At 38.8% G+C, this 21,969-nt stretch overlaps 1 protein-coding gene across 3 annotated transcripts in view; it reads left to right on the plus strand.

Moving 5' to 3' along the window:
- Nucleotides 1–21,969, plus strand: part of LOC149552956 (FAD/NAD(P)-binding oxidoreductase family protein) — a 257,647-nt gene that overhangs the window by 187,428 nt on the left and 48,250 nt on the right. The window lies entirely within an intron of this gene.

Consider the following 21,969-nt stretch of genomic DNA (forward strand, 5'->3'; position numbering starts at 1 on the left):
AGCGGGCAGAACTGGAGGCCTATAGGAGCTTAGGACAGTGAGTTGTAGTGAGTTGCTAGCAAGCTCACTTTACCATCTTTCGACGACAGTGGAGAGATGACAGCACATGCCTGGATCCATAAGTTAGATACATTCCTAACATTGAGGCCTATGTCAGAGATGGATGCTATCAGGTATGCCACTTTGCATTTAGAGAGTGCGACACATGATTGGTAGTCACATGGTATGGTTACATTGCAACATAATCAGGTGACATCCTATTATGATTTTGTGGATAGATTGGTAGAGCGCTTTGATAAGAAAGACTCAGAGGTCTTATTTTGTGATCTTGCACAGCTGAGACAGACAGATAGATAGCTTGGAGGTCTACATCAATGAGTTTCAGATATTATCAGTGCTGGTGTAGGATGTGTCTGAGAGGAGGTTGGTTATACTATTTATAGAGGGGTTGTCTGAATCTCTAAAGAGGTGGATCAAGGCATTCGATCCCCCTTCATTGCAGGAGGCTATGAGGAAGGCATGGAGCTCACAGCACCCTCCAGCAGGTTCACCTCCAGGGGGACTTCTTCATTCAAGGACACTAAGAAGTTTGATAAAAACAAGGGCAAAAAGGGTGACACCAAGGGTAAGTCTACTGCACCTTTGGATATGGAGACACTGAATGACTTGCGTAGGATGAAGCTATGCTTCTACTGGAAGGGTCCCTACGACAGAGATCATGATTGTCCTATGAGGCCTAAGGGGAAGGCCAACAGGGTTATGAGGGCTTACTACGAGAGTTCAAATTCTGATAATTCTGGACATGAGGTTGATCATAGTGATGCAGAGCCCGAGGCAGAAGCAGAAGCTCCAGAGACTAAGGAGGAGCCCGAGTTGCACTTACAAGAGGCACGCTTGTCTAGCATTCAACAGGAAGGATTTTTTAGTGTAATGTCCCCATTTTAGTAGTTGACCAAGTGTGTATGCATTAGCCTTGTTCTACATGGTCGCGAGGGTTAACGAAGGGTTTAATGGGATCCTGGAGTGTTTTGGCCTAGTTATTTCCAGTTTGGGCCAAAACGAAGTTGATTTACTCAGTTTTAGGCATACTTACTATTTTTAGTAAGTTGGCAAGACACAGTGCAGGTCAATTTTGGTGATTGGATTTGATACTCCTTGGTGAGAGCTTTCCGATGAGCCATCACTTGCATTATTCGGAGTCCAATTGCTAATACATTTTAATGCTTGAAGTCTTATTAAAGTAACGTCTAATTTAATTGTAAAATATTAAAGTGTTACTTTAATATTTATTCTATGGGGATGTGTACCCAAGGGAGACATAAGGGGTATTTTAATATATGTTTTATATACTACACATCTTTTATCCCACATTGCCCATATGAGTTGAGCGGACCCTTGGAAATAGAATAAAAGGAAGCATTTGTGGCTTCATTAGCCAGGTTGAATATGAGAAGAAATTGGTGTGAGTTGCAGCTCCGTTCTTGGCATTTGAGGACGTCTATCCTCTCTTGTAACATTCTAGACATCATTCCCTTGGGGTTTGGCCTTTGGAATTCTTTGTTATTGGTTTCATTATCAGGCAATTTAGTTGCATTTCCAGCTACAGGCAGATTTGGTATTTTGCTCATATCTTTTTCACTACTTTTCCGACGCTTATGCCGCTTTGAAGGAATGATATTACGAAGGTAATGGACTGATTGAAGTATAAAGCACTGTAGCAGCAAGTTCGAAAGCATGGGCTGGAGTATTATGTCAATACTGCTGAAGTAACTAGTGAGTTGATAAATCTGCCATGTATTTGGTTTTATGAATTCTGAAAATAACATTTTATTAGCAGCAGTTCATTTCCACTTTGCATATTATTATAGTTTCGTTCTTGTTTATGTTGTATGATACCAATTCCATGCACGAAACACAACAAACAAATAAACGTTTGATTTCCGGAGTTATAAGGGGTTTAAAACATTAAACGAAGAAATAAGAGGTTGAATGCAAACTGTTTGACATAATTTCTTTCAGCAATTTGGTTTAGTTTTTTTGGGACATCCAGGGGTACCCATTACAGTGGTATCAGAGCTATAAGTCCTGCCATCCTGTGGAGGTCTTATAGGGAATTTGGAACAGCCGGATAGAGGGAAAAGTGTTTGACAAAATGTCAAAACACTAAAATCAGAAATAAATAAAAAAAACACAGGCTAAGCATTTATGTTTGAGCATGCGATAGGGGCCTTATAATTTTCGCGATACTAGAGCAAGACAAAATAGGATTTCAGACTTGCAAAGCAAATAGTCTAGTACATCCGTGCAGGGGGACATTGAATCCAGCCATACAGACATAGAGGAGATATTCTTTGATCAAGACAATAATATGGGTGATCGAGATGACAGGAATACAAGATTAGGCGGAGGTAGGAATGCCGGTCCAGATCAGGGGGATGTAATGTTCAGACAATTACTGGATACATTAGAGCAGGGGCAGCGTATGCAGCAGGAGCAGAATAGGCGAATGGACATGATGTTGCAGCTCATGGCTAGACAAATGGGTATCAATATTAATCCAGGTGATGCCAACAACAGAAACAATAACAATGAGGGAAACAATAACAATGGGGGAAACATTAACCATGGAGGCCAAGGCAACAACAATGGTCCTGAGAATAACATTAATGGTAATAATGGACACGGCAACAATGGGAATGAGGCTGATAACTTTAGACACGTTGTACGCCTAGCATGGACTGCGAGCTCGAGACCTCTTCTACCCACCTTCCCACCCAAAGATCCGGTTCAACCAGTAAACAAACCGTAGATTACCGAGTTACAGGATCAGTTCAGGAGGGACTGGGAGGCTAGTGGACCGGAGTTTCAGGCGGATATTTCCCTCAGAGATTATATGGACTTGAGGATGAGACACATGCCTAGAGCAGGAGGGAGGAATCAAAACTTTGAGCTGAGAAAGAAAGTTGGAAACTTTCCTTACCTTATTATGATGCTTCAGGGAAGATGACTGCACGAGCTTGGGTGCAGAAGGTAGATACATACTTGCAGCTAAATCCTATGCCTAAGGAGGAGGCTATCAAGTATGCGGCTATGCACTTGGATGGCGTTGCACATGAATGGTGGCATCATGGCATGGTGACCTTGGGGCATAATCAGATTACATCCTATGAGGAATTCACTGAAACATTGATTGAGAGATTTGACATTAGGGATCTTGAGTTACATTTCAAGGAACTAGCACAGTTAAAACAGTCAGGTTTTGTGGATGCTTACATTGCCGAGTTTCAGCGCTTGTCTGTACTTGTTATTGATATCTCTCCTAGGATATTGGTGGTGTTATTTTGTGATGGTCTTGCTGATCCATTACGAGGTTGGGTGAAGGGACATGATCCACTCACCTTAGCTGAAGCAACTAAAAAGACACGAGATTTAGCCCCTTCGGTATACAAAGGAAAAAACCATTCAACAGATTCTTTCTACCGCAAGGACAAAGACAAAAAACCGTTTCAAAAAGAGTATAGCAAACCCAAAAAAGGATCAAAAGGACTAGACAATGAAGCCTTGAATGAACTTCGAAAGAAGAAGCTGTGCTTCCATTGTAGAGAGCCTTGGGACTTATCTCATAAATGTTCTCTCAAGGCTAAGGCAAATCAAATGGAGTATTTTTCAGCAGAAGATTCAGAGTCAGAGGGGAAGGATCAGCACTCCGATTCAGATGAGGGTAACACTATAGAGGAGAGTAGCATTCCTAAGGATGATAGATTGTTGGCACGCTTGACAGGGGCCCAAAAGGCAATCACATTTAAGGTCAGGGGTACTATCCAGGGGCAGAAAGTGATATCTCTTATTGACACTGGGGCTACACATAACTTCATAGATGCACAGTTGGTAGCCAGGAGAGGGTTACAGACAGAGGAGCATGATGGGTTTAGAGTCACGGTGGCTAACGGTGATAAATTATTATGCACTCGGAAGATATCTAATCTTCACATCAGGTTTGGAGATGGCTACAAGTTGAAGGATGAGTTCTATGTTGTGGACATGGAAGATTATGATGTCATCCTCGGCATGACATGGATGGCTTCCCTAGTGGAGTTCACACTCAACCTAGCGAAATTGGAGATGAGATTCCAGCATGAGGGCAGAACTGTGGTACTTAGAGGACTTTTAGGTGGAGGTTGCAGAGTAGTGTCCTTGAGGAGAATGCAGAGACTTTTTCGTCATGATGACATAGAGTGGGCGGCGTGCTACATTATGCCAACTTCACCAGAGCCACAAGAAAAGAGTCATACACCAGATATCCATAAGATACTTGATAGACATGCTAAAGTATTTAGCGATATTCCTCATGGGGTTCCTCCTGACAGAGGGATGGAACATGTTATTGAGCTCGAGGAGGGAGCCAAACCAGTTATGATTACTCCCTATCGTCATCCTAAGAAACAAAAGGATGAGATAGAGAAGGCGATTAAGGATTTGTTGGAGATGGGGCATATCGGGCCCAGTAAGAGCCCCTTTGCTTCAGCAGTAGTATTGGTAAAGAAGAAGGATGGGACGATGCGCATGTGCATCGACTACAGGGCACTGAATAAGAAAACAATTAAAAACAAGTATCCCATTCCTAGGATTGATGAGCTGATTGATGAGTTGCATGGGGCATGCTTCTTCACCAAAATTGATTTGCGATTCGGATATCATCAGATCAGGATGAGAGCAAAGGACATTGAGAAAACAGCCTTCGATGTCACTATGGCCACTTTGAGTTCATGGTTATGCCATTTGGTCTAACCAATGCACCCGCTACATTTCAAAGTTGTATGAACCAGGTATTTAGGAAGCAGCTGAGGAGATTTGTCTTGATCTTCTTTGATGACATCTTGGTCTTCAGTAAGACCTAGGAGGAGCACTTACATCATCTGGAGGAGGTGTTATCTATTCTGGAGAGAGAGTCATTGTATGCCAAGGAATCTAAATGTGAGTTTGGCATGACTGAGCTCCTTTACCTTGGGCATATCATTAGTGTAGATGGGATCAGAGCTATTGTAGAGTGGCCTACTCCCACAAACCTTACACAACTTAAGGGATTCTTTGGTTTATGTGGTTTTTATAGGAGGTTTGTTAAGGGATTCTCACAAATTGCTACACCCTTGACAAATCTTACCAGGAAAGGAGCCTTCGTGTGGATAGGGGCAGCACAAAGGTGTTTTGAGCATTTCAAGCAGGTAATGTCTTCATGTCCAGTTCTAGCTCTACCGGATTTCACGAAGCCTTTTGAGCTTCATTGTAATGCATCAGGTGATGGGATTGGAGCAGTATTGATGCAGGAGAAGCATCCCATTGCATTTGAGAGTAGGAAGCTCCGGGGAGTTGAGAAGAGTTATTCTGTCTATGACCGGGAGATGTTGGCCATAATGCATGCATTGGCCAAATTTCGATCATATTTGGTAGGTGGACGTTTTGTGATCAACACTGATCACAACAGTATTAAATACTTCATGAGCCAGCGTGATCTTAATGACCGGCAACAAAAATGGGTGACTAAATTGCAGGCTTATGACTTTGACATAGAGTTTGTCAAAGGTAAGAAAAATGTGGTGGCTGATGCCTTATCTCGGAGACCTCACTTATGTGCTCTGGCAGAGATTTCAAGAGATTGGAGAGATTGGATTATAGCAGAGTATGTCGGAGATGCTTGGGCTTCTGGATTGATTTCAAGTACCATATAGGATGATCACTATGAGGTGATAGATGGATTGATCAGAGTTCAGGACAGGGTTTATTTGATTCCGTCATCACATTTGAAAGAGGTGATACTGAAGGCATTTCATGATGCACCCACAGCTGGACATCCGGGGGTTTTCAAGACTTATAGGCAGATCCGAGAGCGGTTTTCATGGAAAGGGCTCAAGGATGATGTTTAGAGGTATGTCAGGGAGTGTGTGGTTTGTCAACAGAATAAGGGAGAGCACACATTTCCTGCAGGTTTATTACAGCCCTTGCCCATTCGTGATAGGAAATGGGAAAGTATTTCGATGGACTTCATCACTGGTTTACCACGAGTGCAGGGAGGGAAGGGATTGCATCTATGTGGTGGTGGACCGCTTGACAAAGTTTGCTCACTTCTTTGCTATTCCGTCCACTTACACAGCAGCACAAGTGCAGATCTTTTCTTTAGAGAGATATTCAGGTTACATGGGCTGCCTAGATTCATTGTCAGCGACCGGGATAGTAAGTTTATGAGTGTTTTTTGGCAAGAGTTGTTTAGGTTGTGTGGTACAGATCTTACACCTAGCACTAGTTATCATGCACAAACAGATGGGCAAACAAAGATTGTGAATAAATGGGTGGAAGGATATTTGAGGAACTATGTAACTGCACAACAAAAGGCTTGGATTAGATGGTTGCATATGGGAGAGTATTGTTATAACACCACTTATCATATGTCCATCAAGATGACTCCTTTCATGGCACTCTATGGATTTAGTTTTGGGAGACAATAGAGTGCCCAAAGCCAAAAACTTATTGCAGGATAGTCAGGACATCCTGAAAGTGCTCAAAGAGAATATACAACAGGCCTAGAATCAACAGAAATTGTATGCTGATTAGCACCGAATAGAGCGTAGCTTCGAGGTAGGGGATATGGTTTACTTGAGGCTACAACCATATAGACAGTCTTCGCTCAAGAAGAGCGGAGCTGAAAAGTTGAAACCTAGATTTTATGGTCCCTACAGGGTGATTCGCAAAGTGGGCAAAGTCGCCTATGAGCTTGAGCTTCGAGAGGGCAATCAAGTGCACAATGTGTTTCACGTGTCTAGGCTTAAGAAAGCCATTGGTCAGAATGTAGTGCCTTCTGCAGATTTGCCCCCTCTGGATGAGGAGGGGAAGCTTGTGTTAGTACCCGAGGCTATTCTGGACACCAGAGAGAGGAAGCTTAGAAACAGGATAGTGAAGGAGTATTTGGTCAGATGGAGAGACCTGCTAGAGGAAGATTCTACATGGGAGAGTGAGCAGGTTATTCAGCAGGCTGGACAGAGATTGCTTGAGGACAAGCAATTTCAAGGGGGGCGGACTGTAATGTCCCCATTTTAGCAGTTGACCAAGTGTGTGTGCGTTAGCCTTGTTCTACATGGTCCCGAGAGCTAACGAAGAGTTTAATGGGATCCTGGAGTGTTTTGGCCTAGTCATTTCTAGTTTGGGCCAAAACGAAGTTGATTTACTTAGTTTCAGGCATACCTACTATTTTTAGTAAGTCGGCAGGACACAGTGCAGGTCAATTTTGGTGATTGGATTTGATACTCCTTGGTGAGAGCTTTCCGATGAGCTATCACTCGCATTATTCGTAGTCCGATTGCTAATACATTTTAATGCCTGAAGTTTTATCAAAGTAACATCTAATTTAATTGTAAACTATTAAAGTGTTACTTTAATATTTATTCTATGGGGATGTGTACCCAAGGGAGACATAAGGGGTATTTTAATATATGTTTTATATACTACACATCTTTTATCCCACATTGCTCATATGAGTTGAGTGGACCCTTGGAAATAGAATAAAAGGAAGCATTTGTGGCTTCATTAGCCAGGTTGAATATGAGAAGAAATTGGTGTGTGAGTTGCAGCTCCGTTCTTGGCATTTGAGGACGTATATCCTCTCTTGTAACATTCTAGACGTCATTCCCTTGGGGTTTGGCCTTTGGAATTCTTTGTTATTGGTTTCATTATCAGGCAATTTAGTTGCATTTCCAGCTACAGGCAGATTTGGTATTTTGCTCATATCTTCTTCACTACTTTTCCGACGCTTATGCCGCTTTGAGGGAATGATATTACGAAGGTAGTGGACTGATTGAAGGACAAAGCATTGTAGCAGCAAGTTCGAAAGCATGGGCTGGAGTATTATTTCAATACTGCTGAAGTAATTAGTGAGTTGATAAATCTGCCATGTATTTGGTTTTATGAATTCTGAAAATAACATTTTATTAGCAGCAGTTCATTTCCACTTTGCATATTATTGTAGTTTTTTTCTTGTTTATGTTGTATGATACCAATTCCATGCACGAAACACAACAAACAAATAAACGTTTGATTTTCGGAGTTATAAGGGGTTTAAAACATTAAACGGAGAAATAAGAGGTTGAATGCAAACTGTTTGACATAATTCCTTTCAGCAATTTGGTTTAGTTTTTTTGAGACATCCAGGGGTGCCCACTACATTTAGGCTGCGTGGTGTTCTAGAAGGGCAGAGAGTTATTACTTTGGTTGATACAGGTGCTACGCACAATTTCATTGATGCACGTTTTGTTGAATGTCATGGAATTATGACTGAGGAGTTTGAGAGGACTACGAATAAAGATTGCTGATGGTTACACTCTTAAGTGTAACAGGATGGTTAGAAATTTGCCCTTACGCTTGAACAACTATGAGTTCAAGGCGGACTACCATGTTGTCAACATGGGTGATTTGGATATTGTTCTTGGGATGGAGTGGTTGGGCTCATTGGAAGAGGTCACCTTCAGATTGAAGGACATGGAGATTAAGTTTGAAGTGGATGGGAAGCAACACATTTTGAGAGCCATTAGGAAAGCAGACATTAGGATTATTTCCTTTAGACGGCTGGAGAGGATAGCCAGACATGATGACATTGAGTGGGCAGCCGTATGTACTCTCTTGCCTACACAGGAGGGACAACATAAGACAGAGTATCACTCAGACATACAGAGGTTGAGAGCGAAGTATGACAGAGTCTTTAGAGTCATCCCACCTGGCAGACCACTAGATAGAGGTATTGAGCACATCATTGAGTTGGAGGAGGGTGCTAATCCTGTGATGATTACACCTTACATGATTACACCATACAGGCATCCTAAGAGGTTCAAGGATGAGATCGAGAAAACCATCAAGTAGCTTCTTGCGATGGGTCACATTAGGCCTAGCAAGTCTTCTTTTGCTTCTTTAGTTGTGTTGGTGAAGAAAAAGTATGGTACATTGAGGATGTGCATTGATTATAGGTTGCTGAACAAAAGGACAAACAAGAACAGGTACCCCATTCCATGGATTGATGAGTTGATTGATGAGCTTCATGGTGCATGTTACTTGACGAAGATTGATTTGAGATCTGGCTACCATCAGATTGCAGTTAGAGAGTAGGATATTGAGAAGACTGCCTTTAGATGTCATTGCGGGCACTTTGAGTTTGTGGTCATGCCATCTGGGTTGACCAATGCGCCAGCTACTTTTCAATCCACCATGAACAGGGTCATTCGTCATCAATTGAGGAAGTATGTGTTAGTCTTCTTTGATGATATTCTGATTTACAGTTGGACTTGGTAGGAGCACATGGGGCACTTGGAGATAGTTTTGGGGATCCTACAGTCAAAGTCCTTGTATGCCAAGGAGTCCAAATGCGATTTGGGCATGACAGAGCTATTGTATTTGGGTCACATCATTAGTGCAGAGGGAGTAAGTATGGATCCTGATAAGATCCGTGCTATTGTGGATTGGCCTACTCTAGAGAACCTAACACAGTCGAGAGGGTTTCTTGGGTTGTGTGGTTTCTACCGCAGATTTGTCAGTGGGTATTCACGTCATGTAGCTCCTATGACAAATTTGTTGAAGAAGGGAGCCTTTGTTTGGACACCAGAGGCACAGGCGTGCTTTGAGAGATTCAAGGAGATCATGACTACATGCCCTGTGTTAACATTGCCCGACTTCTCGAAGCCATTTGAGCTTCAGTGTGATGCATCTGGAGAGGGTATTGGTGTTGTTCTGATGCAAGACAAGCACCCCATTGCATTTGAGAGCAGGAAGCTTTGTGGGCCAGAGAGATCATTTAGTATATATGACAAGGAGATGTTGGCTATTATGAATGCATTGGCTAAATTCAGGCAGTATCTGGTGGATGGTAAGTTTTGCATTAAAACTAACCACAATAGTTTGAGACATTTCCTTGGACAGAGAGATCTCAATAACAGGTAGCAAAAGTGGGTTAGTAAATTGCAGGCTTATGATTTTGACATCTCCTATGTGAAAGGGACTCAGAATGTGGTAGCAGATGCATTGTCATGTAGACCACATCTCAGTGCTATGATTTAGATATCAGAGGATTGGAGGCACTTGATCATTGCTAAGTATGCTAGAGATTCATGGGCATCTGGGATTATTGATGGGATAGTTGTCGATACCAGGTATACACTTGTGGATGATTTGATTATCTACAAGAATAGGATATTCTTAGTCCTAAGATCGAAGGTTAAGCGTATTGTTATGAGTGCACTTCATGATTCACCTACAACTGGACAACCTAGATACTTCAAAACATATAGGCAGGTACGAGAGCAGTTCACATGGAAGGGGCTCAAGGTAGATTTGTTGCAGTATGTTAGAGAGTGCCCTGTTTGTCAGTAGAACAAACAAGAGCACACCTTTCCAGCAGGGCTCCTACAACCACTTCCCATTCCTGACAGGAAGTGGGAGTGTATATCCATGGATTTCATTACGGGCTTACCTAAGGCCCAAGGGCAAGATTGCATCTATGTGGTGGTAGACAGGTTGACAAAGAATGCACAGTTCTATCCCATCACTACTACTTACACGATAGTGCAGGTGGCTGAAGTCTTCTTCAGGGAGATTTTCAGACTACATGGGATACCCCGGAGCATAGTGAGTGACAGGGACAGTAGGTTCTTGAGTCATTTTTGGTAGGTGTTTCTTTTATGTGGCATTGAGCTCACACCTAGCACCCACCCGCAGACTGATGGGCAGACAGCGATAATAAATAACTGGGTGGAGGGATATTTGAGGAACTACGTGGTTGGTCAGCAGAAAGCATGGGTTAGATGGATTTATTTATGTGAGTATTGCTATAATACTACCTATCACATGTCTATTCAGATGACTCCTTTCAGAGCACTATATGGCTATAATGCACCAAGCTTTGTTGATTTGCTTATGAGTGATGTTAGAGTTCCTCGTGCTGGGGATTTGCTTCAGGAGAGAAAGGACATTGTTGATGCTCTTAGAGATAATATTGCCAGAGCACAGAATTAGCATAAGCAATATGCAAATTACAAGAGGACAGAGAGGAGTTTTGAGGTTGGTGACATGGTTTACCTTATGTTGCAACCTTACCGACAGTCTACTCTCAGGAAGAGGGGGTCAGAGAAGCTTAAGCCTAGATACTATGGCCCTTTCAGGATTATCAGGCAGATAGTTGAGAGGGCTTATGAGTTTGAGCTTCCAACAGACAGTAGGGTGCACAATGTTTTCCATGTGTCACGGCTCAAGAAGGTGTTGGGTCAGCATGTTGTGCCTTAAGCTGTTCTTCCTCCATTGGATGATGAAGGGAAATTGGTTCTTGTTCCTGAGTGCATCATTGACAGCAGAGAAAGACAGATCCGTAGGAGGACTATCAGAGAGTACTTGGTGAAGTGGAGAGATTTACTCGAGGAGGATGCCACATGGGAGAGAAGATATTTTGCAACATCTAGCTTTGACATTGCTTGAGGGCAAGCAGTTTCAGGAGGGGTGGACTGTCATGTCCCCTTTTTAATGACATGTTATTTTTCAGTGAATTTGCCTATCATGGACTCTCGTAGGTAGATGATTTTGGTGAGAGAGTCATTTTGATGATTATTTGGGGATTGGATGGTCTTATTTGCTCTTGGAGAGATGGGGTTTATCATATTTTTATTTTATGTGTTATGCGGGGGCCAAAATATTATAATTTTGAGTTGAGTTGCACTTTTTATTTTATAAAGTTACTTTTTATATAAAAGTGCATTACAAGGGATTTCATAAGAATATTTTATGGATACTTCTAGAAGTTCTTAGTGACTTCTTAGAAAAGTGAATAAATAGAGTGCTTCACCTCTCGTTTGGACATGCCATGACCTTAGTTTACACTACTTTTCTCTTTGAGCATTTGTGGCGCCATCTTGGTCTGCAGATTGTCATTTGATCATTATGAACGGAGTCTCCTAAGGATTTGCATAACTAAGGAGGTGAAATATCCGTTGAAGGGTTGTGCTTTGGAAGTGGTATTCAACTACTTCAAGTTGGGTTTATTTGGTATTTAGACATATCTAGCAAGGTTCGATTTTCAGCCTGGACATACATTTTTGGTCATATCTCTCTATTGGCTGGGAGTTTGATTTTTATTTTCTGGGAGACTTTTTCTTGGAGCCTGACGATTATTTGTATACCATTTTCAGCAGCTTTCAGCCTAGTATTTATTTTTGCCAAGTGCCGTACCAGTCCGTACATATACGGCTGTACCTACAGGCCGTATGGTCAGCAAGTCTCCGGCATTTGCGCAATCCAGGTTCTTCATTTCAGTTTGTAGTTGCAAGAAATTCTCAGTTGCATTTAGCCAGTAAGGGTTTGTTTGTAATGTGCCATGTTGTAATGCTTTGAGTTGAAAATCGCATATCATATGTACAAGCATTTGGTTATCATTGAATGAAATATAGCACTATTTCACATCAGCTATTTGAGTAGATTTGTTGCACAACAATTTCCTTTATTCAGCATTTTACTTTCAGCAGTGTATTTAGTTTGCATGTCAAGTGTTTGACGAAATTTCACAGTTCAGTATTAGTGGTTATTAGTGGCCTGTTGGCAAGGGCCATTACAAATATTTAGAGAACCATTTGCTGTGAAATATTCTCATAGGCTCTTTCCTTAACATACATTCACTGTAAATAATAGTTACGTCCTATTTCAACAAAGATATAAAATTTAAAACATTAAGGCCCACAAATATATTGGGCTCAAACTCACTGTAATAAGTAAATAAATAATTAATCCTTTATACCCATTCCTCAGAGCAAATTAAATGATTCTGACTTGTAGATATGATATCTTTGCAATCACTTCACAAGGAGGTAGAATTTTTATCTCCGGTAAAACCCCCATAAAATATTTTTGTATAAACTCCATAGGATGGACGCTTTGATACCGCTCTAATATCCTGCCTGGATATTCTTTGTAAATTTTCCTCCAATAAATTTTAGAATCATAAAGAAGAATTTGTACAATGATAACCAGCAAATAACTAGTCAATAACCAACAAATATTCCAAAATTCGTTATTGCATTATAAATCAGCAGCTCAATAATAACCCAATTAAATACATAGTGAGAACGGTTAGATTGAATAATTAGAAATGAACTTGAAATGCAACTGTGAACTCCGTTGCAAAGTCACCACAGTTGATGAATTAGGGGTACGTCCGATTCACCAAGAAGAACCTGAGGGTTTGCGTCCTCGGATCCTAAATTGAAGCTGAAGCTTCCTTAATTTCTCCAAGAGAAATCTCAAAACCAAATCAATATCCAAGCATGCTGAAAATGAGCTCCTAATCCTTCTTTTATGCTCAAAATGGTGACTTTTTGGTTTCCTTCTCTTGTCTTTCGTCTTTTCGTTCTTTTGTCACCTTTAATCCACTTAAGCATATTAATTTGACCCATTTTATAAATTTTCTTTAAGCTCCCTTAAGCCAAAATTAATATTCTATGAATTTGCACTTAAGAATTTCTAATGTCCCAAGAAGGGGACATTACAAGCTTCAAGATTTTTGCGCTCTTACCAAAGGTAGGATGTTTGGCATCGTGTAGTCCCTCTAGGCTGTCCACAATCAATTGCACAACCACCTTCAAGATGCTATCATTATATGGTGTAGTGGAAGCTGTAATTTTGATGATTTCACTAAGGCAAAAGGCAATTAGAAGTAATAGATCTTCATATGGATGCTCCATTAATATATTCTGGACTAAACTAGTCATTGAGTACTGCAAGGCCCAATTCAACAACCTCCAATCAGACTGGTTGGTTTTTGTTAAGCATGTATCCAGTTCCTTCAATTTAGAAAGAAGATTGTCCCTAACTTTTGTAGGTTCCAGTAGTAAACTAAGATGTACAATCCATTGCCTATATCTCCTCTTTCTGCAAATCTTTAAGTTGTTTACCATTGAATGTGTCATTAAACTCTTTTGGGAACACCCTGTTCTTCAGATTATCCATTTTCTTCTGTTGTCACTAGAAGAATCCTTGCTCGGAAACTATTGTTGCCTTGTCCAATTTGTACGAATTTCTGATTATATCAACTCTGGTGATTCTTCTTTTCAACAAAAGTAAAATAAGCTATATGCAACAAGTTTTGGGTAGTTCCTCTGTTTGTTTGCTCATTCTGATACTAGAAAATTCTGTAATGATAATGTGCTGTTATGAATGTTTCTAAATTGGTTTTACAGTTGTGTTGTTTTATTGTATTTTCTCAAGTACCAGTTAGATGTTGCAAGTAAATAACATGCAAGATTGAAATAATAATGCTACCAAAAAATAAATCAATAACTATTATTCATCCGTTAACTTAGAAATCAGGTTTACAGTATAGATGTCTGAATTTAGGAATCAATAGACCTATGATTGCAATGTGTTTCCTTCTTCTGTTGTGCAGATACACTCCCAGCTCACTCTGACAAATACTGTCTTTGCCCAGAATATACAAGTGCAGCCTTCAAAAGTCACCAACAGTGCGGTTGTGATCAGAATTAACAGCATACAATTGTGCATATTCTAACATGACGCCACAGCTTGAGAGTCAAGACCCAATCTGCAAGTTACTAGCATCTAAGATTATACCCGACACTAACGCCAATAGAAGTCGATAACTACAGGCAGTGTGATGGAATTAATTATTCCCTCACACATTGTCTTGCACATGTCCTTCGTGCCTTGTTAGTCCAAGGAGAAAACAATGGACAAATGGAGAGACAATCGTTATATCTGATATCCGCACATATCCCATCACCGCAGAAAAAGAGTTCCCATTTGTGGTGATTTGTTCTCTCCACTAGAAATGGCTTGGCATTCTTTCTTGCCAAGGAGTTTAGTTTGAAATATCTTAACTCTGGTCCAATTTTTGTTTAAATACTTGTGTAATGATGATGACATATCACTCCTTTAATATTGGGATTCTTGCCGATTAAATATTTCAAGCCTAATCAATTTTAGTCTCTTGTAATGAAAAACCTGATAGCCAGTTAGATATGAGCATCACCCTGTCTCCAAGCTTGTGAAATTCAACGAAAGCAACCCAAGACTCCATTCATGGGAGTGACCAGTTCAAAATACATATATGTTGTCTTGGAAACAACAATTTTTATGGAACCTTCGTATGGTCAACATGAGTAACTAATTGTTGTGTTGGCTCCCCAAACACCAAACATGGTTATGAAGCTCCTTTGGGTGGTGAAATTCGACAAATAAGAATTGCCCAAATTCACATTTATTTACCCAGAACTATATAATTCAAAGCATTATTAAAATATTCATTGTTTGCATTAAATAGCTATGGTAGTCTTCGAAAAGTGTGTAAGAAACTTTTCCAGTGCTGTTATTGGATAAGATGGAAACCAAGGTCCTCCCTGGAACCATAGATATGAAACATAAGCTCCAGCAACACTGTGTTCATTTGACAACTGCAACTGGTCAACAAGCATTCACACAACACAAGGCTGTTGTTCAAATAGACGGAAGGTTCCAGCAATATTGATTGCCAATTCTGTATTGGAAGTTTCTCGCGAGGTATGGACTTTTTAAAGATCAATTACAATCCTTGCTTCAATAATTGAATGAGCATAATTGCATTTTAACATCAAAGGATGAGGAATGTTACATAACAACCTGTCTTCCATTATAGTTGATGAAAGAGTTTGTAACATTTTTGATATGAGCTATAGAACCAATATATTGCAACTATGTCAGGAGCTTCTTAGGACAACATTAATATATCTTCATATTTGCATTGCTTGTGCCATTGATGCACAATAGAGTGTCTTACCCCACATAAACTTAATAATTATTGGACATACTATAGAGGAAGCACAACTTTATTAAATTGAATGATATGATTTTTTATAACAACCACTGATGCAGTGTAATGATAAACTAAACACTTTATTCCCTGGGCCACAAATTGTCCTCAGCGGCATGGCTAGAAATCTAAAAGTCGACAAAAATTCACCAAGCTCCCAAAAATAATTGGGAAAAAATCGGTCTATTTTTGTAAAAACTAGGGAAAAACTCCAGAGCTAAAAACCTCTTAAATTTAATTAGAAATGCATTTATTTTGCAAAATTCAACGAGAAGATGCATCCAATGAGTTAATTAATGAGAACAAAAAAGAAACAAACTGAGTTTAGAAATATATATATATATATATATATATATATATATATAAACACAAAGGGGGGACAAAATCGCATTCAAATAGTAAATAATCTCTATAAAACTAAAAGTAAATACATCATTACAATTACATCTTCCTCTTCCTAGCTCTACCAACAAATAAGGGAGATGAACTACGTGGTCTAGTCCTAGAAGTAGAACGCTGCACTGGGCGTGACTGTGCCTCCACTTGAATCTGCCTCCAATATGTTGCAATCACCTAGCAAGGGCTTGGAAGCCTCTTTTTTCTCTCCATCACAAACCAAATCAGTGCAAACAAAAAAATGACCAAAAATGCCTTTTTTGTGTTTGAACATAGGATGACAGGCACAGGAGAGTATTTTTTTTAAAATTGCAGAGTTTTTGGAAAAAATTGCCGATTAATTGACGAGTTTTCCAAAAAACTTTTATATTTTCTTGCAATTTTTTCTCTGGAAAACAAGCCTAGTTGAAAAACTCGACTAAAATTGCAGCTCAACAATAAATCGGTGATTAGTTTAATTGTGCTTAGCGGCAATGATTTGAATGAAACATTAATCTCCTAAATCATGTATTAAATGTCAGAGTTTCCATATGATTGCAAAAATACTTTAGGCAAGAGAAATGACTTTCTTGACACAAACTTCCAAAATTTCGTTGCTTTTCGCTTCCCCGAGCAATCATGACAACCAAAATAATACCAATCTGCATTTGATATAATATTCAGAGTAGATTTAATATTTTGCACCCAGTCTTCAACATTTACGACAGATAAAATGTAGAATTCCCCCCTTTATTTTTTCACAATTGATTATGGTGACCCTCAGTAAACCATTCAATTCTCATAAAATATTTTATTGAGGTGACTTTATTATAGTCGACCAAAATAAGAAGAGGCTCTCCGATGATATTTTGTAATGTGAATATAACCCGATTTGGGTGCATACGATACCCCTGTGAAGGCACACATTTACTCTTTTCAAATTCCACAACTCAACAAAATGTTGCTGCAACATACAATTTCTCTCATCACAAATAGAGATTGGTGTCTCCAATCAGTTAAATCCATTTCAGGTATTACAGATCTTCAAAGATAATTTTGAACATTCAATACATTGCGTCTACACAACCTTTTGAAAAAATAGCTTATATATTTCAGAGTTGTGAATTTCTCTCTGATTTAACCTTCAATAAAATTGTGTGGTAAAACTTCATAGGCTAGTAAGAAAACTAGCTACGAAGCACTGTAATATTGCACCCGGATAATCTCCCAAAAGCTATATATATAAATCAATATGTATCCAAAGAAATGCAAAAAATAGACAAAACAGATCATTTCATAGTATGATACTTCACCATAGATCAAGATTCAAGATATTTCATATTTGATAGTTCAACTACAAACTTCACAAACACAAATATACAAATTGAAATAAGTTTAATAACTAATCAGTAAATTACTCATGTTCAAGATTCCAATGCAATTTGATATACAAAATCAAAACTTAGTTCATGATTCAATGTTGATCAATCAATAGTCAAGACGCAAGATTCATTACAAACTTCATAGACACAAATATACAGATTGAAATAAGTTTAATAGCTAATTAGTAAATTTGTTGATCAATCAATAGTGAAGACGCAAGATTCATTACAAACTTTATAGACACAAATATACAGATTGAAATAAGTTTAATAGCTAATTAGTAAATTACTCTTGTTCAAGATTCCAATGCAATTTGAATTACAAAATCAAAACTTAGTTCATGATTCAATGTTGATCAATCAAGAGTCAAGACACAAGATTCACGAATCATATTCAAAATCATAAGGATTCTCAAGAAAATTCACAATGCAATCATCTCCAACTGCTGCAAGTTCTAGATCGTTTTAACAGAAAATGATTCCACTTGTGTTAGGGGCACCATGTCTTGTGATGATGCTATCATCATCATCTGCAATTGTAGTAAGATCCTGAAAGGTTCCATCCAAGTTTGCACATTCAGGGCTACATCCCAAAGCTTGGCTGACCCTGCCTTGTATTCATCCTTCTTGCGTAAGAAAAGATGCAAGTTGGCATGATTGTAAACCAAGTCCTTAACTTTTATTGAGCCCAATTGGTTGTTCCTCATTGAATGGATATAGGAATATGTTACTCCAATTTCAGTTAGCAACTAAAAAATTTGCAACTTGGATAGTGTTCAGAAAATTAAGCATACAAATGAAAAGCAAATTAAAAAATGTTAAACACTAAATTGTAGAATACAAGTGGGAAACAAAAAATGAAAAAAAACTTGTGAGAGGATCTTGATTACAAGAGGTTAGATGCTTATATGGTTGACCATACATGTATGACTATATGCATGTCATTTTGGTCCTTTATTGTGTATGGAGTAAGTTTTGATCCCGAAGCAAATAAGCCAAATTTTGGCTTCACCTTTTTGTGCATTTCATCATCTTGGAAGAGTCTTGCTAATCCTTTGTAGCCCCCAATAACAACTTCTTCATCTACATATGGTGCAACTTTATTTGGCACAACAAGTATTTCCTTGCTATAGTACCTTGGAGATATGACATATGCAAGGCGGTGCAATGGCGTAGTCATCTTCTCTTAACAATGATGAATGATTGCTTCCACCTTATTGCGTAAGGTTTCACATTCTATGGTGTCATTCTCATGTGTTTATATTTAAAGTTTTATTTTCTCTACCATGGTGTCAATGCTATCGTACACATCTGCCAAGTGAGGTGAATTTGTATCAACAAAGTAGAGCATAGTCATGATGGGCTCCGTGAAATTCAATGCAAATTGCACATGGGTCGACCAACTGTCATCCAAGACCAAAGCATTGAACTTTTGGGCTCTCTTTGAATTCGAAGCCTTCCATATGCTCCATTGGCTAGAAATAACCATTTGGCTCAATGCCCCTTGCTCCTTGAAAAGTCATCTCATAACAATAGTATGAGATGCAAATCAGGTCTCAACAAACTAAGCAACTTAACAATATGTCCATGAATTTTAAACAAAGTTATATCCAATTTGTTAAATTGAACATGAACATAAAACTTATTCAAATTATACAAATAAATGAAAATTTCTAATTACAATTTACCTTTAGCAACTCCAATTTTTAGAATGATTTGAATATGGATTGTGACATGTGGTGGTTTGTCACAAACATTTGTATCTTCTTTGCCTCTTGGTATATTTGCTTCACCTAGACTATTTGGGCACTAATTTGTTGCATGACCAAGTTGAGGGAGTTTACGATGCATGGTGTCCAAAGAATTTGGTCATACTGACTCTCAAGAAAAGCACTTGCACTCCTATAATTTTTTTGCATTGTTTGTAACCATCTCGACCCCATTCTCACTGATCAGCATCTCTATGGCCTCAACGAGAATTCTAGAAATGAACTGTGAATCATTCACTCCTTCACAATCAACCGCCCAAAAAAACATTGTTCCTTTGGGAGACACTACGATCACATTTATCAATTGCCAATTCCTTGTACATTTTCATACATCAAACACGATATATGTTTTCCAAGAAGTTCTAATTGGTTGAAGAGTTTTTTCTATAAAAGTCCTCTTTTTGCAATAGAGTACTATGCATATTTTCATACCCGAGACTTGTGTAATCATCTGGTGCTTTATTGATGGCTATCACCATTTCCTTCCAATATGGTGATCTCACCAAGTTGAAAGGAAGAGTATGGCATAGAGGCAACATGCAATGGCTTCATCAACAAACTCTTTTGCCTCCACTTTAAATGCGATGTCCAATGGACCTCTTTTGTGGGCCGTAACTTCTACTTCATCCTCTTCCTCTCTTGGTACAGGTACTTGCAAGAATGGATGTTTGGAGGATACAACTAGATTAGTGGGCTATTTTATTTTGTTCTTTCCAAATGAAGGTTAATAAAAAAAAATTGTTTTGATCTTCTAACAAATTTTTCAGCAGCCTTTTGTTCTCTTATAAATCCCGGTAATTGTATATCAGTGATCCCCTTTCCATCTTTGCTTCCTTTGCACATTCCCATTCCTTTACTGAAAGGGCTCATAAAATGAAGTTTGACTTGAGAATATGAGCTATTGACTAGTTTCCTATGACATACATTACATTTCCAAATGTATGACCTACCTATTGAATCTTATGATAATCTTGTAGTATGTCTCCATAATGGAGATCCTACATCAATTTTGAAGTTATCATTTTCTTGCCCTGCTACTAAAACTTTGACTATCAGTAGAGGCCATTCTTGCACAATACAATCTAATAAGAAAATAAATATATTTAAATTGGAAATAAACTATGAACATCAAACTTTCAAGTGCAAGAAAATGATACAAGAATATTAAAATAGATAGCTAAACTTGTTTCTTCATTTCTTTAAAAAGAATGGAAAAAAACTTGAAAAGATTCATCAAAATCTCAAAACAATTTAGTAAAAGGACTCGAGAATGGGATGAAATGCTTACCTTAGATGCTTAGAACTCCTTTGTGGAAGCTATCTGATACCCCACGAACAGTCCTCTTAAAAAAATCACCTACTAAATACAAAATGAGAAGAATATAAAATGATCTCTTTTAGGGCCATTTTAGGGTTTAGAAGCAAAACACAGAGAGCAAACAATAAAAATTGGCACATGCAAAAAGGCATTTCAAGTTATTTTCAAATCCTAAAAAGTGTCCAAATAGACGTTGGGCCTGCAGAAGGCTTTGAATGCCCTGTTGATGCATGCAGGAAGTGCTTCCTGAGTGCCCAAATGCTCATGAAGGCACTTCCATGAGAGTTTGGGTGCCTATGAAGCATATCTTGGACGCATCTACAAGGCACCCTATCCGCATGAAGCACTAACATACATCCAGCTCCAAATCAGAGGCTGCCTGCTATGTACAGGCAAGGTAGGTTTTGGCCGTGCACCTGCACCTTACTGTTCCATAATTAATCTATTCCTTCTTTTTGCGATGCCATTTTTTTTGTTAAATGTACAAAGAATGGGCCATGCATAACCATCCTTGTAGAATTATATTGTTTTAAAGAAAAATTGCCTCCATAATCAGACGTGTGTTTTTACTTGTTTGTTTCTCCATCAATTTTTTTAATGCTACAAAACTAAGAAAGTCATTCAAGCTTTATAGTTTCAAGAAACCCACTGTTTTCTTGAAAAGACATTAACGAATGACAAACAACAACTTGCTCAAACATAGGGAGTGTCTGCATTGGACCACATAGTTCAACATGTGTTGTATCCAAGGATTTATTTGCATGTTATGTTTTACCAATTTTAAATGTCTTTCACATTTGTTTATCCTTTTGATATTGTTTGTGTGCATCTTGATATCCCAGAATAGATGAAAATCCTTGAACCATGTTAATAATCTTACTATGTCTAGAAGTGAAAATTGCATACTTCGCAATTTCTGCTCTATATTAAGCACTCATTTTAGTGACCATTCACATTTCATTTTTGTGCACATTATATGAGGTTTGAGGTGGAGATAAGAAGTGGAAAATAAGGTGCAGGTTGTTAAAATTGGACCCCTAAGCCAATATCCCTTTGACTTCGAATTGTACTCAAGTAAAAATATATTTTATGGGCTTTTCATGCAAATTTGTCTCTTGCACCTTGGAATGCGCATGAAAGTTTTACACCAAAAGAATTTGAGATGTGAAATTGAGGGCACCCTCTTAGCCCAAGCCTATTTTGGGGTAATATGTTTAAGCACTTTGGTAGGTGTTTGCTTCAAGAAATGCACAA

Source organism: Cupressus sempervirens, chromosome 6 (assembly GCF_028749045.1).
Source record: "Cupressus sempervirens isolate cs-2001-9-10 chromosome 6, ASM2874904v1, whole genome shotgun sequence".
In the NCBI taxonomy this organism is placed as follows: domain Eukaryota; kingdom Viridiplantae; phylum Streptophyta; class Pinopsida; order Cupressales; family Cupressaceae; genus Cupressus; species Cupressus sempervirens.